This window comes from Muntiacus reevesi, chromosome 9, assembly GCF_963930625.1.
Source record: "Muntiacus reevesi chromosome 9, mMunRee1.1, whole genome shotgun sequence".
Taxonomy (NCBI): domain Eukaryota; kingdom Metazoa; phylum Chordata; class Mammalia; order Artiodactyla; family Cervidae; genus Muntiacus; species Muntiacus reevesi.
In genome coordinates, this window is record NC_089257.1 from 88,407,668 (window position 1) to 88,417,053 (window position 9,386).

Consider the following 9,386-nt stretch of genomic DNA (forward strand, 5'->3'; position numbering starts at 1 on the left):
GACTTTTACTTTCACTACTAATACTAGTGTATTTTGCAAATGGCAAACAACCTGGGATTGAGAGGTGAAGGAATAGGGTCCCAGATGATCCATCACTGACTAGTGACCCCTACTGATGCTCTTTAAGGCTCTGGCTCCCTTAACTGCAAAGTGGACACACTAAATTACACTGTACTGCAGTGATGCTTAAATGACATTAATATTAATGTTGTCAAGTGGTATATAAATATTAATGGTCAAAATCAATAATAATGTATACTTAGCAATAAACATTATTAAATGTTAAACAAATCTTAAATCTGGGTAAAAGATTCATAGGCAATTCTTTCTTTCCAAAATATTCTATAAATTCAGTATCATATTTCACTAATTTTAAGACACAACTTTTCATACTTAACACATCTGAAATTGAAAGAAATGTATCTAATAACCACTTTAAACAGCAGTCATAACATATTTATTACATGTGTTATGTGCAACAAAATGTGAAAGATGCGTATCAGCCTTGGAAGAAAACCCTGAAGATAAAAATGGACACTGACTTTGTTTAAAAAATGATACATCACTAATGCTCCTGATAACAGAGAACAATATTATATAGAAAAACATGGACACTGCAACTTTAAGTTGAAGGTGAATAGAAGAGTTAGACTCTGAATGTGAGTATCTCAGCAAATTAATTTTGCTTACTTTTTAAAATGTGTGTACAAGGTTGATGTGATTATTTTTAAAAGGGCTTGCCATAAGAGTGGAAACTTCCAAGTCACGAAAAGCTGCGTCACAGTTAAATGGCATTTTTCTCTTCACCTTCCTGCTGAAAACACTGAATCAATTTTCAAAATTTCACTTGTTTTTTTCCTTTTAATTTCTTCCATTAAAATTTGACTTAAAAAAATTTAGTCACTAAAAGTACAGGCATCAAGCCTAATAACCAAGCCTTTGATACTAAGTAACAATGAAGGAACATATGCAAATTGACAGAAGGGGAATATTAAACTAAAGCTGTGCTATGACTGAAGCAGGCTCTGATTTAAGTCTCCCACTGATAGAAGTTTGGTCACTGATATTTCTAGCTATTCTATTTCAATATTTATTACAGAGTGCTAACTATATGCCGGGTACTGAATTATACACTAGAGATAGCAAGGAGAAAAAAGGCAGACATGATCGTGGCTTTCCTGATGTTTAGTATACAGAAAAGAAGACTGACAAATTATAAATTATAATAAATACTGTGAAGAAACAAATGGAAAATGAAAATAAAAATGAACAGTGGGTGGTATTCAATTGCAGATAATGCAATGTTAACAGCGAAAACTTACATAACCTTACTCTGTGCCAGACTCTGTAACTACATCTTTACATACTCTTTAATCTCCAAAACAACTACTATAAAATAGATACACTATTATCTCTATTTTATAGACCCAGGGACTATGAGGAATACCTGAAATTGAAATATATCTTATAGTCACTTTTGTCAGGCAGAAGTCATGACGTATTTGTCATTACCTACATATGTGAATTAAAATGTGAAGAATGGTTTAACAGTGTCTCGAAACAAAATCTTGAAAATAATAATGGATAGCAAGTAAACAGGGAGACATGCTATAAACCCAGAAAGTCTGGCTCCAGCAAACATGCTTTCAATCCACTATAATTTCAGGGAGAGTCTACCTGAGCTGGTGACATAAGTTAACACCTGAAAGATAAGAAGGTAAAGGGTGGTGAGAAAAACTATGTATTAAGCCCTAAAATAGGAAAGGGCTTCAGTTTCAGAATATGACAGAAGGCCAGCATTGCTGGAGTATAGTTAATGAGAGCATGAATGCTGGAGAGATAGGCCTACAGAAGGCTGGTGCTACCTCGTGCAGGATCTTGTAAGACGCAAGGAACTGGAATTATATTCTAAGTGCAGCTGGATTTCAGTTATGTTGCTCAATTGTGTCTGACTCATTGCACCCCATGGACTGCAGCATGCCAGGCCTCCCTGTCCATCACCAACTCCTGGAGTTTACTCAAATTCATCTCCCTTGACTCAGTAATGCCATCCAACCATCTCATCCCCTGTTATCCCCTTCTCCATCTGCCTTCAATCTTTCCCAGCATCAGGGTCTTTTCAGATAAGTCAGCTCTACGCATCAGAAGGCCAAAGTACTGGAGTTTCAGCTCCAACATCAGTCCTTCCAAAGAACACTCACGACTGATCTCCTTTAGGATGGATTGGTTGTATCTCCTTGCAGTCCAAGGGACTCTCTGGAGTCTCCTCCAACACCACAGTCCAAAAGCATCAGTTCTTCGGCACTCAGCTTTCTTTATAGTCCAACTCTCACATCCACACATGACTACTGGAAAAACCATAGCCTTGACTAGACGGACTTTGGTGGCAAAGGAATGTCTCTGCTTTTCAATACGCTGTCTAGGTTTGTCAGAGCTTTTCTTCCAAGGAGCAAGCTTCTTTTAATTTCATGGCTGCAGTCACCATCTGCAGTGATTTTTGGAGCCCCCAAAAATAAAGTTTGCCATCGTTTCCCCATCTATTTGCTATGAAGTGATGGAACCAGAAGCCATGATCTTAGTTTTCTGAATGTTGAGCTTTAAGCCAACTTTTTTACTCTCCTCTTTCACTTTCATCAAGAGGCTCTTTAGTTCTTCTTCACTTTCTGCCATAAGGGTCATGTCATTTGTAAATCTGAGTTATTGATATTTCTCCTGGCAATCTGGATTCCAGCTTGTGCTTCATCCAGGCTAGTGTTTCTCATGCATACAAATAAGCAGAGTGGTAATATACAGCCTTGACGTACTCCTTTCCCTATTTGGAACCAGTCTGTTGCTCCATGTTCAGTTCTAATTGTTGCTTCCTGACCTGCATACAGATTTCTCAAGAGGAAGGTCAGATGGTCTGGTATTCCCATGTCTTGAAGAACTTTTCAGAGTTTGTTGTGATCCACAGTCAAAGGTTTTGCATAGTCAATAAAGCAGAAATAGATGTTTTTCTGGAACTCTCTTGCTTTTTCAATGATCCAGTGGATGGTGGCAATTTGATCTCTAGTTCCTCTGCCTTTTCTAAATCCAGCTTGAACATCTGGAAGTTCACGGTTCACATATTGCTGAAGCCTGGCTTGGAGAATTTTGAGAATTACTTTCCTAGCATGTGAGATGAGTGCAATTGTGCAGTAGTCTGACCATTCTTTGGGATTGCCTTTCTTTGGGATTGGAATGAAAACTGACCTTTTCCAGTCCTGTGGCCACTGCTGAGTTTTCCAAATTTGCTGGCATATTGAGTGGAGTACTTTCACAGCATCATCTTTCAGGATTTGAAATAGCTCAACTGGAATTCCATCACCTCCACTAGCTTTGTTCGTAGTGATGTTTCCTAAGACCCACTTCATATTCCAGGGTGTCTGGCTCTATGTGAGTGATCACACCATTGTGATCATCTGGGTTGTGAAGATCTTTTTTGTACAGTTCTTCTGTGTATTCTTGTCACCTCTTCTTAATATCTTCTGCTTCTGTTAGGTCCATACCATTTCTGTCCTTTATTGAGCCCATCTTTGCATGAAATGTTCCCTTGGTATCTCTAATTTTCTTGAAGAGATCTCTAGTCTTTCTTTCCTCTATTTCTTTGCACTGATCGCTGAGGATGGCTTTCTTATCTCTCCTTGCTGTTCTTTGGAACTCTGCATTCAAATGGGTATATTTTTCTTTTTCTCCTTTGCTTTTCTATTCTCTTCTTTTCACAGCTATTTGTAAGGCCTCTTCAGACAGTCATTTTGCTTTTTTGCATTTCTTTTTCTTGGGGATGGTCTTGATCCCTGTCTCCTGTACAATGTCACAAACCTCCATCCATAGTTCATTAGGCACTCTGTCTATCAGATCTAGCCCCTTAAATCTATTTATCACTTCCACTGTATAACCATGAGGGATTTAATTGAGGTCATACCTGAATGGTCTAGTGGTTTTCCCTACTTTCTTCAATTTAAGTCTGAATTTGGCAATAAGGAGTTCATGATCTGAGCCACAGTCAGCTCCCAGTCTTGTTTCTGCTGACTCTATAGAGCTTCTCCATCTTTGGCTGCAAAGAATACAATCAATCTGATTTCGGTGTTGACCATCTGGTAATGTCCATGTGTAGAGTCTTCTCTTGTGTTGTTGGATGAGGATGTTTGCTATGACCAGTGCATTCTCTTGGCAAAAGTCTATTAGCCTTTGCCCTGCTTCATTCTGTACTCCAAGGCCAAATTTGCCTGTTTCTTCAGGTGTTTCTTGACTTTCTACTGGATTTATGGAAGACTGAACTAGACAGGGACAGAATTCGATTTTTTTTTTTTTTTAATAATCCATCTGGCTGATGTGTAAAGAATGAATTGAAAGAAGTTAAGATAAATAGAGTCTAAGTCATTCATTTATTCAACAAATATTAGAAAATTTATGAAGTAACTATTATTGTAGCAAGCACTATTCCAGAGATTGGACACAGAGTCAAAAATACTAGAGACAAGGTCCTCTACTGTGGAGTACACTTCTGAGTAGTGAACACACACACAAACTCATACATCCACAATTTCTTCCACTCTATGAACATTTTCTATCAGTACACAAGTTTTACTATCTCCCATCTTTAAACAAACATCAAACAAAAATCAATCCTTTGACCTTGCACTCTCTGCTAGCTATCATCCTATTCTCTTATTCCCAGAAAAAATTCTTTAAAGAACTGTCTGCAGTAACTTTGCAACCAGTTATTATCTCAACCCACTACAATCAGGTTCTTCTCTTTCACTCTATTAATATTGCTCATGTCATTGAACCAAAAAGTTTTTTAATTTGTATGGAAAACAAAAGACCCTAAATAGCCAAAAACAATCTTAAGAAAGGAGAATGGAGCTGGAGGAATCATGCTCCCTGACTTCAGCCTATACAAAGCTAGAATAATCAAAACAGTATTGTACCGGCACAAAAAAACACACATACAGATCAATGCAAAAGGTCAGAAAGCCCAGAAGTAAACCCACACATTTAAAATCAAACAATTACAATACAACAGAGAAGATAGTCTCTTCAATAAGAGCTGCTAAGAATAGTGGACAATTACAGGTAAAAGAATAAAATTAGAATATTCTTTAACACAAATACAAAAAAAAAAAAAAATTCAAAATGAATTAAAGACCTAAGTGCAAAACCCAATATTATAAAGTTCCTAGAGGAAAACAAAATCTTTGACATAAATCCTAGCAACATTTTATGTATCCCTCCCCTAGAATATTGGAAACAAAAGCAAAAATAAACAAATAGGACCTAATTAAACTTAACATCTGTTGCACAGAAAAAGAAATTAACAAAACAAAAAGACAACCTACAGAATGGGAGAAAATATTTGCAAACAGTGCAATCAACAAAGTCTTAATTTCCAAAATATACAGTTTATACAATACAATACCAAAAATAACAACCTAATCATAAAATAGACAGAAGACCTAAAGAGACATTTCTCCAAAGAAGACACACAGATGGCCAACAGGCACATAATAAGATGTTTAACGTCATTCATTATAAGAAAAATGCAAATCAAAACTACAATGAGGTACCACCTTACATGAGTCAGAATGGCCATCATCAAAAAAATCTACAAATAAATGCTACAGAGCATGTGGAGAAAAGGGAACTCTCCTACACTGTTGGTAGAAATATAAATTGGTACAGCCACTACGGAGAACAGTATGAAGGCTTCTTAAAAACAAAACGGAATTACCACGTGATCAAGCAATCCCACTCCTGAGCATATATTCAAGAAAAAAAGTCTAATTAGAAGATACAAGCACCCTGTGTTCACAGCAGCACTATTAACAATAGCCAAGACAAGGAAGCAACCTACATGTCCATCAGCATGTGAAACGGATAAAGATGTGATAGATAGATAGATAGATAAATGCAATATATCTCGGCCATTTAAAAGAATGACATAATACCATTTGTAGCAACATGGATGGACCTAGAGATTATCACACTAAGTGAAATAAATCAGACACAGAAAGATAAATATCATGATATCACTTATTATGTGGAATCTAAAAAATGATACAAATAAACTTACTTAAAAAACGGAAATAAGCTCACAGACATAGAAAAATAACTGATGGTTACCAAAAGGGAAATAGGGCAAGAGATAAACTGAGACCTGGGAATTAAAGGATACACACTACCTATATAAAATAAACAAGGACCTACTGTATAGAACAGGGCACTATATTCAGTCTCATTTATATATGTACATATACATATATATAAAACATAATCATTTGACTGTATACTCGAAACACTGTAAGCCACCTATAAGTCAATAAAACAAATAAATAATACAAATAAAAATGAAAATAAATGGTTCATGTCAATGTCACCACACTTTCAACTTGCAGTCAAATGCTAACTTCTCTCCCTTCATTTATAACCTCTCAGAAGTGTTCACACTGTTAGCTAGTTCCCCTTTCTTTTCTGTGCCACAACACTTTTCAGGTTTCCTTTCTCCTTCTTAGCTTAAATAAAGACGCCTATAGCACTGTGCTGAAGAGCATGGCCTTATAAACTTAGCTCTGAAGACTGGTTCAGGAGTGCTTGTCATGGAGGACAGACACAGGAAGAGAATGTTTCCCTTTCCTGAACAAGATAGAAAACTAATCAGTATTTCAGGTTAGAAATGACGGTGGTTTAGACTAGAGACTAGAAATAGATTTTAGCTCTATTTTAGAAATAGAACCAATAGAACTTTGGGACAGATCGGATACAGGAATTAAAGGAATAGGGGGAAATCAAGATTTTGCAATAGAATAAAAAACTAATGAACACTACCTAAAAAATCTTAAAGACGGATTTCATTTGATACTTTTCTACTAAAACTGATACTTGGTAGAGGTTATGTGATTTACCCAAAGTCACAAAGATAACTGGTGATAGAACTGAAAATAGAACACAAGTCTCTCATAATCCTAAGAAGCTACAGATTAGGATCTGGCAAGATGAATGCTCTCAGAAGCTTTAGTCCTTTTTTTTCATAACCAATGCAGTAAAAAATACTGCAATACATTTTTGGGTTTATTGCATATAATTAGGCAAGCTATTAACTGCATACTTTATATGTCTTTAAGAAAAAAGTAAAGAAAGTAAAGGTAGAATATAAATATCAGTATTAGCTTATGAAGTGTAAAATCTATTAAAAGTTCATCAAAAACATTTGCTGAAGTAAACTATTTGTAAAGGACAAGATACACAGGAAATCCCCCTTGAGCAGTTTACATTCTAATTTGCAAGATAACGCACATATAAATAATTCAGGCCAACAGAAGAGATGTCATAAGATAGTACAAGAATAATTGTCAAACGAATTGTATAGACTGTGTGTGTATGTGTGTATTTTTTTTTTAAGTACGCTGTGGTAGTCCTTTAGATTTGAGCTAAGCCTTCAAGGGCAAGTAAGAATTTTAAAAGTAGATGGGGAAGGGGATTACATTAAACAAACCTATAAACAGTGTTGACTAAGGTAAGGCTCAGGGCTGGGGGTTAGGGAGTGGGAAGAGTGAGCTTTTTATACATGTTCCATGGAGACATTCTCTTTGGTATGACATTTGAGCTAAGACCTGAATGACAAAGAGAAACAAGGAATGTGATGATGGAAGTTGCGGATAATATTATTCTAAGGGAACAAGTACAAATAACCACTACATTACCTGCCTACATTAGGTTCTATAGAATTAATACACAGAGCTTAGTCGAATAGTAAAAGGGTAGCCCATAAATTCCTAAATCTGAGTTTAAGTAATCCCCTAAATTCTCTTACTCATCTCAGTGTCTGCATCAGTAAAAAATTACTGCATAGAACACGTGAGATAATGAACATGAGTGGTTTAAAAACAAAACATAAATATTCCAAAATTGTAAAAGTCAGGTCAAATAGAAAAGAATGGAAAAGTTTTAAGATGATGCTTGGATACATAACGTTAAAAGTAGAGAAACTAGTTACAATCACTGCTGGTATGGGTATCAGCACTTCATACTTTATATATCTTTACATTTTCTCTTTCTGTAGTTTTTTTGTATATGCTTCATCTTCTCTGCCAGACTGTAGCACCTGACACGTTTTTAGAATTAGCTAAAATGGTATGTGAAGCGAGTAATTAATATTACAGCCCTTTGAGGATTTGTGTTTGTGTTCAAGATCCCATTTAGTTGCAAATGATTGGAGAGTGTTGATATCACGAAAAGTTAACAGAAACAAATATAAATGAAAACAGAATAGAACCCATCTTAAAGAAGACGGAAGTAAGCCGCAGGTAACTGTTCAGTACTACTACTGGCCTTTAGTTAATACTCTCTGGCAGCCAAAGGAAGGGAATTGGCTGAATCACACAGCGTGGCATTTAATCTACCTCAAAGATGGGCATTTATATTCATCTATAGATCTCAACTGTTCCCTGGCCCCAAACCCGCAAGATCTTTTGATCGTAAACAACTGAGCAAAGGCGCAGAGCAACTATGAAGGGTTCCTGAAACTATTTAACTTGGTTCCGTTGCTTTCAGAGCCAGGACCCGTAATAACAACGGAAACACCGGCACCTCAACAACAGAATCCTCACTTTTCTCCCCAGGGCTCCGTCCCGGGCTTGGCAACCGCAAAAACAGCCCCTGGCTCCCTGGACGGCCTCGGCACGGCTCCGCGGCTCGCCCCCAGCCTCGGCTTCAGGCGGGGGCCGCGCCGCTCCGGGAGTGAGGCAGGGCTCCGGGCCGGGGCGGGCACAGGCCAGGAAGGGCATTGGGGCGCTCAGGCCTCCGGGGTCGGGTGTTGGGGGAGGCAACCCGGGGCCCGGGAAATAACTCCTGAGGCGCCGCGCGACGCCCTCTGTCACGGAAGCCCCCCGCCACGACGCACGAGGAGCGGCACGGGCGGCCGAGGCCAGAGAGCCCTCTGCTCTGCGGACGACGGGGCCGGACCTGGCCCGGGAACGAGGCAGGCCCCCCACGCTCCCCCGGCGCCCCGCGGTCACCCACCTGCACCGCGGTCTCCGAAGTCTCCAGCCCGGCCTCTCCGCTCCCGAGGCCTGGCTGCGATTGGCTCCCGCCGCTGTCGCGCTGCCTCTTCAAGTCTGAGCGCCGGCCGGTAAGCGCCGCGCCTCCGTCCCGCCCCTCGCGCCCCCGAGGCCCCGCCCCGCGCGCGGTCACGCGCTGCCGCAGAGCGCCGAGGACGCAGAGCGCAGAGCAGGGCCTCGGCTTCTGCTCCCGAGAAGGCGGCGGCCGCGCGGGTGACGCGCATTGAGGGCCGCGGGTGAGCCACGTCCCGCGGACGCGCACGGCGCCCCGCCCACACACGAGACGCCCCGCCCCCGCGCGGGAGGACG

General features: G+C 39.5%; 1 protein-coding gene across 1 annotated transcript in view; it reads right to left on the minus strand.

Moving 5' to 3' along the window:
• The window catches only part of KBTBD3 (kelch repeat and BTB domain containing 3), a 56,481-nt gene extending 47,312 nt beyond the window's left edge, over positions 1-9,169 (minus strand). The window contains exon 1 of the mRNA XM_065944204.1: positions 9,040-9,169. The gene's annotated coding sequence lies outside the window, so the exon portion shown is untranslated. The remainder of the gene's footprint in view (positions 1-9,039) is intronic.
• Positions 9,170-9,386: the final 217 nt, after the last annotated feature.